At 38.2% G+C, this 13319-nt stretch overlaps 1 protein-coding gene across 2 annotated transcripts in view; it reads right to left on the reverse strand.

Annotated features, from left to right (window-relative positions):
• The window catches only part of ULK4 (unc-51 like kinase 4), a gene marked incomplete at its 5' end in the record, with an annotated part of 522486 nt that overhangs the window by 400867 nt on the left and 108300 nt on the right, over positions 1-13319 (reverse strand). The gene's annotated exons all lie outside the window — the stretch shown is intronic.

Genomic DNA, 13319 nt, shown 5'->3' on the forward strand with positions numbered 1-13319 from the left:
TAGTTATATAAGAAAAGAAAGTATAGACACTATGCCTTAGGAACACAGATGCAAAAAAATCCTCAACAAAATATAAGTTGAATCCAGCAATATATTAAAAGTATAATATATTACACTCAAGTGGGATTTATACCAGGAATTCAAGACTGGTTCGATATGTGAAAATCAATCAGTGTAATTCACCATATTAATAGATTAAAAAAGGAAAACCACACAATCACATCAGTTGATAACAAAAAAGTATCTGACAAAATTCAATATCCACTCATGATAAAATCTCTCACCAGACTAGGAATAGAAGGGAACTTCCCCCATCTCAAAAACATCTAGAAAAAAACCTACAGCTAACTACTAAATGTTCAAAGACTTGATGCTTCCTCCCACCCTGAAATTGGGAATTAAGCAAGGCTGTCCCATTATTCATAATTCAATATTTTGCTGAAAGTCACAGGCAGTGTACAATAAGGACAGAAAAGTAAAAGGTATTCAGATCGGAATGGAAGAAATAGTCTCAGATATCAAGACAATATAGAAAAGCCCAAATAATCTACAAAAAAAAAAAAAAAACTTCTGAACTAATAAGTGAGTTTTAGCAAGATCTGATATATTTGTATACACTGTAATTTGTACATTCCAGTCATAATAAACAACTGGAAAACAAATTTTTTAAAATAGCTACAACAACAAAAACAAAAGAAATATAGGTATAAACCTAAAAAAATATGCCAAGAATCTGTACACAGTAAACTACAAAACAGTAAGAAAAAAAATTTTAAGATATAAATAAAAGACATTTTCTGTTCATGTATTAAAAGACTCAAGATAGTTAATATATATATCAATTCTCCCCAAACTGACTCACAGATTTAATGCAATTCCAGTCAAAATCCCAGCAGGATTTTTAGTAGATACAGACAAGCTAATTGTAAAATTTATACGTAAAGGCAAAGCAACTAGCATAAGCACAACGATTTGGGGGGAAAAAAGACAGAGAATCACACAATGGTTTTAAGACATTTTAAAAACTACAGTACTCAAAACAATGTGGTACTGACAAAATGACAGACACACAGACTAAGGGGAAACAGTAGAGAGTTCAGAAATATTATAATCAATTCGTTTATGACAAAAGTACAAAGGCAATTTTGGAAAAAAGTTTTTGCTATAAACAACTGGATATCCACATGCAAAAAACTAAACTTCAACTCACACCTTGCACCATATACAAAAACTAACCCAAAATGGATCATAGAACTGAATGTAAAATGTAAAACCACAAAATCTTAAAAAGAAACAGAGAAAATCTTCATAACCTTAGGTTAGGAAGAATTCTTAGATATAAACCAAAATCGCAATCCATAAAGGAAATAATTGATGAACTCAACTTCATCAAACTTAGAATGTCTCCTCTGGAGAGGACACTGTAAGAAAAGATAAGCCACATACTAGGAGAAAGTATTTGTTACCAGAATATATAAAGAACTCTCAAAACTCAACATTAAGAAAAGTATTTTTCAAGGACAAAACATTTAAACAGACATTTCACCAAAGAATGTACACAGATGTCAAATAAACACGTGAAAGTATGTTCAATATCATAATCATTACAGTAACACAAATTAAGATCACAAGACACCACAACACATTTATTAGAATGACTAGAATTAAAAATGACAAGTATGTGGAGCAACTAGAATTCTACATACATTGTTTGTGGGAACGCAAAATGGCACAATCATTCTGGAAAATAGTTTGGCAGTTTCATAAAAATGTTAAACACAGGGACTTCCCTGGTGGCGCAGTGGTTAAGAAGCCGCCTGACAATGCAGTGGACACGGGTTCGAGCCCTGGTCCGGGAAGATCCCACATGCCGCGGAGCAACTAAGCCCGTGCACCACAACTACTGAGCCTGCGCTCTAGAACCCACGAGCCACAACTACTGAGCCCACGTGCCACAGCTACTGAAGCCTGTGTGCCTAGAGCCCATGCTGTGACGAGAAGCCACTGCAATGAGAAGCCCATGCACTGCAACGAAGAGTAGCCCCCACTCACCACAACTAGAGAAAGCTGCATGCAGCAATGAAGACCCAACGCAGCCAAAAGAAAAAAATCAAACACGTATCTATCGTATATGCCCCAACAACTGCATATCATTTCACTTAATGAAAACTTATGTTCACTGAAAAATCTACATGTAAAAGTTGATAGCAACATTACTCAGAGTCAAAAATTGGAAACAATCCTTAAGTCCCTGAACGGGTACATGGATAAATAAACTGTGGTATATCCACATAAAGGAATAGTACTCAGGAATCAAAAGGAATGAACTAACAGTACACACAACAATACAGAGGAATCTCAGCTGCATGATGTTAAGTAAAAGAAACCAGTCTCAAAGATTACATACTATAGGATCCCATTTATATAACATTCTGGAAAAGGTAAAACCATACAGGCATCACTGAATGCCAGGGACTGGGATGGGACATGGTTTACCTAAAAAAGGGAGCAGCACAAGGTCATTCTTTGGGATGTTGTAATTGTTCTGTATCCTTCTTGTGGTGGTGACAAGAGTCTATGCATGTGTTAATCCTCGTACAACTACACTCCAAAAAAATATGAATTGCATTGTGTATAAATTTTATATATAAATCAATACATATGCACACACAATCAGGCAAATTCAAGCAAAAATGAAAGCAGAAAGTTTGTTCCTGATATACAAAGAATTACATAATGATTCTTCCTGATATATAGGATAGAATTTAGGCCAAAAAGAAGTAAACAACAAGCAACACTTTTTAGTGCCAAAGGCCACCATTCACAACACATACACAACAGTATTGAATACAGTAATGAAGGTTATGCCTTACATAGTATAGTGAACACCTTTAAAAAGTGAAGACTGCAGGAGATGGAAGAAGGAATAGAAGAGTTAATCACACTACTCTCAGTCCACGACTATCATGAGAACAAAAATAAGTAAGGATATAGAAGACCTAAATAACATAAGTAAAAGATTAGATATTATGGATATGTATTAAAATTTAGACTCAAATAATAGAAAATGTACCTTTTTCTTAAATATGAAATGTTCCTTTAAGGTACCTACATAATAGATAAAGAAAACCTTAATAGAATCCATAAAGTAAAAAATAATACCTGTAATGATCACAGTGCTGTAGAAGTAGAAAGTAATAAAAAAAAAAATCAATAATCCAAAAGGCCCTTCTACCTGGAAAATTTTACAACACTCTATTAAACAATCCTTGAGTAAAGGAAAAATGCAAACCAAAATTGTAGAATTAAAAAAAAATAGTAAAAACACTATACATAAGAATCTATAGGATACAATTAAAGCAGTCATCAGAAGAAAATGTGACCTGCAAATACATTTCTAAATTAAAATGAAAGAAGTGTGTGAACTAAATTCCCAACAAAAAAAGCTGAAAAAAGGGGGCTTCCCTGGTGGCGCAGTGGTTGAGAGTCCGCCTGCCGATGCAGGGGACACGGGTTCGTGCCCCGGTCTGGGAGGATCCCACATGCCGCGGAGCGGCTTGGCCCATGAGCCATGGCCATTGAGCCTGCGTGTCCGGAGCCTGTGCTCCGCAACGGGAGAGGCCACAACAGTGAGAGGCCCACATACCGCAAAAAAAAAAAAAAAAAAAAAAAAAAAAGCTGAAAAAAGAACAAGGTAAAGAAAAATGAAGCAAAGGGAGAAAACAAAGATGCAAGCAGAAACTAAAAGGTAAAAGGAAAAAAAGGGAAATGATAAATCAAAATGCTGCCTTTGAAAAATAACAACAAAATAGATAAAGCACTCACTAAATTAATCAAGAAAAAGGGGAGACAGCAAAGATACACAAAAAGAAAAATTACCACTGCCTGACCTCAATTTAATGGTGTAAAAGTCAGCTATGTTATGTATAGAAGTAGTTCATAATTTATTACTGTATAATATTCCATGTTGTGAACACAGAAAAATGTATATACCCATTTTACTCTTGGACATTTGGGTTGTTTGGAGTTTGGAACCACAATGAGTAAAGCTGTTATGGACATTCTTATACGTGTCTTTTTGTAAACACATAAATATGTGTTCTGATTAAGAATGACAAAAATACAGAACAATTTAAGAAAGAACTTAAAAGAGAAATGTATGATTTACACAAAGAAAACTATAGGTTGTTAGGAAGTAATAAGAAAACACTGGAAAAAATGAAGCAGCGGCTTAAAACAGTGGTAAAGAACTTGTAATCTGGAGTCAAGAAACCTGAGTGCGAGTGCAACAGTGCTTGACAGAATAGCATGTCAGAGATGATTACACACACACATTTCATAGGCTTGATATAATGACTGAAGGCATTTGTCCAACTAGATACTAGAAAATATCATAAAGCATAAAGCTGCAAGAATTCCATTTTTGAAATTTGTATGGAAAATACAAATAAAAGAAACAGCAAAACATTCACAAGTATATTTAAGACTTCAGCAAATAAAAAAGATAAAGGACTATTCACCTAATGATATACTTACTTTACTACCTTTACTAGAAAGACTCTCAACAGGTTGTGAAAATTTTAAATAACGAAACTTATGATACTATATATCTGTCAAAATAAATATGCAACCTTGGAAAAAGTATTTGAAATATTTGAAACTTTTTACAAATAATCAATATCTTTAGGTATAAATAACTTTTACCAATATAACTTTTACGAACACTCTAGTGTAAAAAATTACAGAAACAAGCAAAACAACTAATAAAAGAATTCTAAACTGCCTACAAGCAAATAAATCATGTACTCTAACCTAGTAGGCAAAGAAATGCAAATTTAGGAAGAATAAGAATCTGTTTTAAAACAGAGCAGACTAGCAAAGATGAGCTGGCATGGTCATGGGTAAATGGATAAATCTCAAATATAGCTCATATGAGAGTAAGTGTTCAACCTTTCCTCTAGCTGGTAGGAAAATGAGTTGTTACTTCTCCAAAGCCTTAAAAATGTTATTTTCTTCTGACACAGTTGTTATATCTCAAGAATTTTAGCCTAACCAAGTGATGAACAAAAGAGCTTTGAGAAGAAGAATGTTCATGGTAGTACTGTTTATAAGACAAACAAAAATAGAAGCCACCTTAACGTTCCCAAAATATGGAATTTGTTAAATCCTAATTGTAGCAAAGATTGCATTTACCCATATCCAGTTTTATGTTCTTTCATTACAAATACTAATGATGCATGTGGGGAGGTCAGCTGGAGTAGGAAAGGGAAGTCACGGAAGTGACACTACATGATTTCCAAACCCAGCTTTGAAAGGCCATGCAGCTTCTGCCTGGTTCTCTTGGGACACTCTCTCTTGGAACCCAGCCACTACGCTGTGAGGAAGCCCAAGCAGCCTTTAGGGGCCCATGTGGAAAGCAACTGAGGCTCCCAGCCCACAGCCCAGCAGGGTTCCCAGGGAACAGAGAGCATCAACTTTCCAGTCATCTGAGTGAGCCTTCTGGAAAGTTTATTCTCCAGCTCCCACTCAATCTCTCCCAACCTTGCCCAAATTACAGACTGGTGAGCAAAGTAAATTACTGCTCTTGTTTAAGCCACTACATTTTGAAGTAGTTACACAGCAAAAGTGAAATACAGCTTAAGCATATAACGAAAGAGAAAATTTTTCCAGGCGCAACAAAAGTTTCGTACAGCAACGGTCATAATTTTAGAAACACAGGCATGTCACTAAGAAGTGAAGATAAGGTCTACTGTATTTCTTATTGATGGAGTGTTATGCAGCCATTACTAACAATCTGGCAAAACTAAAATAATGCCTATTATTTTGAGTGAAACAAACGAGCGCAGCAAATACGCGAAGATAAAAGAAACTGCATACAAGATTTGTTTCTAACATAGTAATTCCAAGTCCCTTAGAAGATACAATATATTACAGACTCTAATTTTGGATCTAAACATACAAGCATCTTGTGCCCTAAATAAATTCTCATTTAGTCATTTCAGAAAAACTAAATGAACAGTACTGACTCCCTAAAACTAACTGCCCAGGGCACCATATTTAATCTTAAGCAACATGCACCAGACCTCTAGAACAGTATTAATCTTACAACACCGAGGAGGGGAGATTACAGACTGCAGGCAAAGCCTAGTGCCAAGGGTGAATAATCAAAGCTACTTTAGAGAACCAAAAATGACCTCGGGTCACTTCAGTTTGCAATCCACTATGTATTCAGCTTTGATTTAAATTCACCTTGCCATTTGGCTCAACATAACTAAATTTTACACGTGGAGAAAAAAAAAAGCAGAAGCTGTTTAGGTCTATAGCCCAAACCACAGAACGACGAGTTCACGTCCAACATTCAAATGGTTCTTGGCAGTGATTTCAGAACGGACATACCTACGTAATGTAAAGATGGTGTGATGAAATGCTCACAGTGTGAGGATCTGGTCGAAATATATGAAGCTTCCATCACAAAGAAAATGGTATCTTGATCAAAAGTAAGCAAAAGGATAAAAACCCCTCCAGTACATATCATAAGGACAAAATTATGAGATAAATAAAAAATAATGATGATGTAGAGAACATCCAAGTTATTTATTTCTCAAGAGGTAAAACTGATCTGTTTCAATCAACTGTCACAGGTGAAAATCAATGAGCACAGCCTGGCCATCAAATGATAATAGCCTCAAAAAAAAAAAAAAAAAAGGGGGCTTCCCTGGTGGCGCAGTGGTTGAGAGTCCGCCTGCTGATGCAGGGGACGTGGGTTCGTGCCCCGGTCCGGGAGGATCCCGTGTGCCGCGGAGCGGCTGGGCCCGTGAGCCATGGCCGCTGGGCCTGCGCGTCCGGAGCCTGTGCTCCGCAGCGGGAGAGGCCACAACAGTGAGAGGCCCACGAACCGCAAAAAAAAAAAAAAAAAAAGAAATCATGTGGATAATACACTGACACGATTTTCCCATTTAATGTTGATGGAAGTGAAAAATGTACTGATTAAATCTAAAATTGTTTTTGGTTTACACTTTCCTTAAAGTTTAACCAAGTAGCTTAGTAAAATGTTTCTTATAGAACACATTTATTAACGTAGACAAAAAAAAGTCAATACAAACTCATGTTATTAATATGCATAAACTAATTACCATATTTTAAATTAGCAACCATTGAGTCAGGATGCCTAGTGACTTTGTGAGAAAAAGAAACCTGAGCTGACTTAGCTTTCAAATTTTTCAAAGTTTTATATGCATGAAATTTCATAGTGATCTTCCATAGTACTTCCAAACAACATAAGCAATCTGCACCTTCTGGCTTATTATTAATCACTGTTGTGCTACTTGGTCAAAACATGAAACCTGAAGCAACAGCTTCAGTCAAACTAGACTGCTAAAATAAAAATGGACATCAGCTCCTGTCAAAATTAGCAAGTAGACAAAAATTAGAAAGGCAGTATCCGTAGTCAGTAACACCCAGAAGGAAATCATCTTACCAACGAGCATGAACAAACCCACCTGTGAAACACGGTATGACTTTAAAAAGTAATGTTTAAATTGTTAAGTGACCCCAAAGCATATGAAGTACAATGTATGCATCACTGATTATACAGTTACAAAGTACATTCAAGGTCACATACCTCAAAAAAAATAAATAACTGAGGCAGATGTTTGCATCCATGTAACTTGTAAACAAGTTGATGTGAGTATACTATGCTCAATTAATTGAAATACAGCAGAGTAGGGTTCCTGGGGTTTTATATGTTTTCAATTTTCTAACATCAAGGATCGGGCACTGGGTGTTTTTTTTTTTTTTTTTTTTTTTTTTTTTGCGGTACGCGGGCCTCTCACTGTTGTGGCCCCTCCCGTTGCGGAGCACAGGCTCCGGACGCGCAGGCCCTGCGGCCATGGCTCACGGGCCCAGCCGCTCCGCGGCATGTGGGATCCTCCCAGACCGGGGCACGAACCTGCGTCCCCTGCATCGGCAGGCGGACTCTCAACCACTGCGCCACCAGGGAAGCCCCACTGGGTTGTTTTGTTTGTTTTTCATTTTAATTTTTTTTATTTATTTATTTTTGGTTGCATTAGGTCTTCGTTGCTGCACGGCTTTCTCTAGTTGCAGAGATCGAGGGCTACTCTTCGTTGTGGTCCGTGGGCTTCTCACTGTGGTGGCTTCTCTTGTTGCAGAGCTCAGGCTCTAGGTGCACAGGCGTCAGTAGTTGTGGCTCGCAGGCTCTAGAGCACAGGCTCAGTAGTTGTGGCACACGGGCTTAGTTGCTCTGCGGCACGTGGGATCTTCCCAGACCAGGGATCGAACCCATGTCCCCTGCATTGGCAGGTGGATTCTTAACCACTGTGCCACCAGGGAAGTCCCACATTACTTGGTCTTAACTTATTCAAACATTTCTTGGTTGTCTAAAGCTCATTCTCTGACAGACTCTTCAGGAAGAGCTCATGGGAACTGATCTCTTCCATGTTCATACACCTACCTGTGGTCTCTTTAACAGAACATCCAAGATATTGAATATAAATATCCTTGATGAGAGACTCTGGGAGGGGTAGCTAAGATAGTGCTTAATTTTACTTAAAAGTTTATCCTAAAGGAATAATTACAGATGTCCATGTGAAAGGATTTAGCCATAAGAAAGTTCTCCCTGGCAAAAAAAAGGAAATTTTAAAATGTGCAGTAGTGAACTGCTGGAATGCATTGGGATACCTTCACATGATGGAACATCATGTGTCACTTTAAAAACAATATTGAAGAGTTATACTGAGTTAGACACACGTTCCCAACACCACTGAATAGGAAAAATATGAACAAACAGTATACAACTGATCCAATTACTGTAAAAAGATTCTAATAGCATGTGTATGTGGCAGTAGGGAGAAGGAAATTCGTGAATGTATGTGTATACATATACGCACAATAAACATGAATTTGAAAGATATATATCAAAATTTTTGAAGAGATTATTTGGGGGTGGTTAAGCAGTTTATTTTAGTCTTCTGTATTCTATATCTCATATATTCTGGATTTTCAATACTAAACTAAGATTCATAAAAGTTATAAACATAATCTGATAAAAATAAATTAAAATGGCATTAGCTACTTTAAGTTTCTAGATATTATAATTAAGGGAAATTGCAATGACCTCATCCAATACCTGTCTTCCTAGCAGAACAGCAGGAAACAGCTTTATGCACTCCCAAACTCCTCCAGCCCCAGATCTTCAAGATCGAATATTTGTAGGACACATTAATAAGCTTGGAAGAATGAGAAAAATAAAACTACAAAGTAAACCAGGAATTGTTTTTAAAAAATCAGTTTACAGGGCAAAGATCAGTAAATAAACTCACACCTAACTTACAAGGTTTTCTCTTATGCCTGGTCAGGCCTTCCAGAAGCTTCTCGCTGACAGTAATTCAAGTATCTGAATTGTGAAAAGGTTATCAATTCCGTACATCTAGTGATGATGCAAGAATTACTTACAAATTACCATCTACCACAGGTTCAGAAAGTATCCTTTTAAGAGTTTCATTTGTTTTTTCTTTTTTGAAAACAGGGTAGAAAAACGGTTTGTCACTTTTTGTTTTGCCCAATTTTCCTATTTACTTGAATATGCAGAACACATGATTTGTAGCTCAAGAGAGTTCCCTTGTCACCATGGCTGTGAACACTTTTCACACCATCACAAGTAAATGGTACTCTCATCATCTACCTTTCTAGAGAACAATTTAGCATTGTTTATGCACAGCCTTCTAAATGTGCATAACACCTGAGGTCATCTACTAGCAGCAGACACAAAGTTGTATGTAGGGCTTCCCTGGTGGCGCAGTGGTTGAGAGTCCGTCTGCCGATGCAGGGGACACGGGTTCGTGCCCCAGTCTGGGAAGATCCCACATGCCGCGGAGTGGCTGGGCCCGTGAGCCATGGCCGCTGAGCCTGCGCATCCGGAGCCTGTGCTCCGCAACGGGAAAGGCCACAACAGTGAGAGGCCTGCGTACCGCAAAAAAAAAAAAAGTTGTCTGTAAACAGGATGCTCACTGCATCAGGGTGAGTGCAAACCAAAAAGTGAGAAGCAAACAGGTCAACAGTGGGAGAAGGGTTAAATTACCATAGTGGCACAAAATGAAAAATTATATAGTAATTTTTAAAATGTTCTTACGGTATATTTAATGACATATTCATGAAAATGATAAATCAACACATTTTTATCATAATTTTATAAATGTATGCATAAAATTCATAGACATATGGACCAAAGACTAAAAAGAGATAAACCCACATGGCAACGGTAATTAGCTCTGGGTAGTGAGATTACAGTCAATTTTGTTTTCTTCTTTAGGTTCTTCTAAACTTTCTGCAGTAATAGTAATTTCTCTTATTTAAAAGGAATGGCGTTGGCCTCTTTTGGGGACTGAATTTCAACAACAAAAAAATATCACCATATAGAGGCATCAATCCCCCAAAAAGAACAGGTGCAGTTCTTTCTCCCTGTCCAGCAGGAAGCAGTAAGCCTGGTAATTGTTCCTGGGTCCCTTCCTCTTCCAATCATTCTAGCCCATTAACAACCAAGCACTTGAAAAAAACACAATTAGCAATACTAAGATTGGTAAACCTGCCCCTAAAACACACACCTATATACAAATATTTGTACTTTTCTTTAAGTAAAAATAAAACAATGGTCATTGTGTTGAAACCCCTAAGGAAGGCCAGTATCACAGCCGTACATGAGCCGGGTCTTCTTCCTACTGCCCAGCCTCTTTCTATGTCCCCTCCTCACTGCATTCAGCACTGCTGGCATTCCTTCTCCTCCCGGGTCTCCCCATGACCCCTCACACCTCAGGGAAGCTGAACTACAAAGTTCTTCCTGCAGAGGTTCACACAGCACACTCCTTCTTGTCACTGAGGGCTCAGCTGGAACATCACCTCCTCAGAGAGGCCCTCCCTGACTTCGCTCCCAGCAAATGGTGTCTGGCTCCACTCCCTGCACACTTCCCCTTGCAAGACACTCTATCAACATCATCCTGTGTAATGCTCTTCAGAGCGCTAACACTATCCGAAATAATTCTGTTTCCTTGTTTATTGCCTGGCCTGAGCATCAGCTTTAGCGTTTATAAACTTCATGAACTTGACAAACTCACTCAACACACTAAGTCTCATTTGAGAATAACCCAGGATTATAAGTCACTAAGTGTCTGGCCTATAATAAATGTTCACTGTAATGGTAAATTGTTCTAATTAAAAAAAATAGAACCTTATCTTTTAAATGACAATCCACTGTATATTACTGAGTGGCCATAGATACATTTTAAAGATTATAGGACAAGACAGAAAAGATGCAGAATGGTTAGAGGCCTCAGCACCTGAGGATCAATACACCACTGAGTTTGCTGGGTTTTCTATCTGCCTCATACATCCCAGATTGGGTGCTGGATAATCCAGGAGCCAAACAGCACACAAACACAAATACACAGGAAAAATCAGCTCTCTCAAGCCAAAGGATCAGGAAAGGGGCAGCTGGAAATACCAAAAACATTAAGACAATAGCTACTCTACTCTAGCCGGACACCACGGAAAGACAATGGCCCCTTCAGCAAAGGGCAAGAGGAGAGACTAGCCTCCTACCCTCACATGACCGTAACAAGGCACCCCAACACTCTTCCCTGCCAGGGAAATAGAAAGGACCAAGAGAGAGCTGGGACTTTCATCCTAACCCAGCAATAACAAGGCCCCCTGGCCCCAACCATGGTATCAGTAGAGATACTGATGGGACGCCTGGACCTCCACCCATTTATAGCAGTAATCATGTTCCCCTCCTTCTTTCTGCTGGGATGGCATCAGAGGAGGCAAGTGAGAAGCCTTCACCTTTACCACCTTCCACCAGGAATGGGGCGCCCACCCCTACCCAACCAGTGTCAGTGGAGGAATAATAAGGAGCCCTCCCCCTACCAGCCAGGGGGGCATCAGAAGAAGCCCAGTGGCAAGCCTGGATTCCCACCCTTGCCCAGCAGTAAGGAGGGGCTCTACCACACCCCTGGGGTGTCAAGAGAAGTCTATGGGGAACCTGGACTTTCACCCCAACCTGGAAGGAACAAAGCATCACCATCCTTCCTCTGCCAGTTCGGTGTCAGAGGAGGCCTACTAAAACAGAAGATTTAAATAAAATCCAGAGTCTTAAAACATAACACCCAAAATATACAATGGATATAGAGCTTCTGTTTAACAAGTTGACAGAGTTCTGGAGCTCTGTTTCACAACAATGTGAACCTACTTAACACTCCTAACTGTACACTTAAGAATTGTTAACAGGGCTTCCCTGGTGGCGCAGTGGTTGAGAGTCCGCATGCCAATGCAGGGGACACAGGTTCATGCCCCGGTCCAGGAGGATCCCACATGCCGCGGAGCGGCTGGGCCCGTGAGCCATGGCCACTGAGCCTGCACGTCCAGAGCCTGTGCTCCGCAATGGGAGAGGCCACGGCAATGAGAGGCCCGTGTGCCGCAAAAAAAATAAATAAATAAAATAAAAAGAATGGTTAACAGTAAATTTTATGTTTTTAACCACAGTTTAAAAGAAAATTTTAAGCGCCAATATTAGTTAAAATCAAAGATTATTTCTCATTTAATACATGTAATTATTCAATCATTTATTTAAGATACATGGAATATTAAACATTATAAAACAATTTCAAAATCATATTAATTAGTGCATATTATTTTACTACCTTTGTGAAATATCTTAAACTCAATAAATCCAAGAAAAATAAAAGTCTCAGCCTCTCTTACCACAATTTACACAGCAAAACTACTCAAGTGGTACTTTTTCTAATACGATGACTTGGAAAATTTAATAGCAAAAAATTAGACACAGACTATACTATCTCTGAGGCTCAAATTTCTTCACAGAATTAAATCAGATTAATTAAAGGCAAAAAATGGATTGCCTTCTATTTTGACTTTCAAGATCAAGTTTATTATGTAAGCCTGACAATTATTAATTACTGAAATTTTTAGTTTTATAAAAAAACAAATTTAATGTGTTGCATTTCATGCAGGAGAAACATGGCAAACACTATATTTAAGTGGCCCCATTCCATACTTCCTAGCAGTGTTACCTTTCACCATGTTGTACAAAACTCCAATTTGACAGTTATCTCCCCTCAGAAAAAGGGTAACTGGTCCAATAAGTATTAAAGAACACTGCATACTACATTACCCTCATGAAGATTCATAATACACATGAGCACACGAAAAAGTGGAAAAGGTTGTACAACTGAAAATACATCTGACTCATTGCTTTCCAAATGTGTATATAACCATGGTCCACTTTTTTCACC

This window comes from Hyperoodon ampullatus (assembly GCF_949752795.1).
Source record: "Hyperoodon ampullatus genome assembly, chromosome: 10".
NCBI lineage: Eukaryota > Metazoa > Chordata > Mammalia > Artiodactyla > Ziphiidae > Hyperoodon > Hyperoodon ampullatus.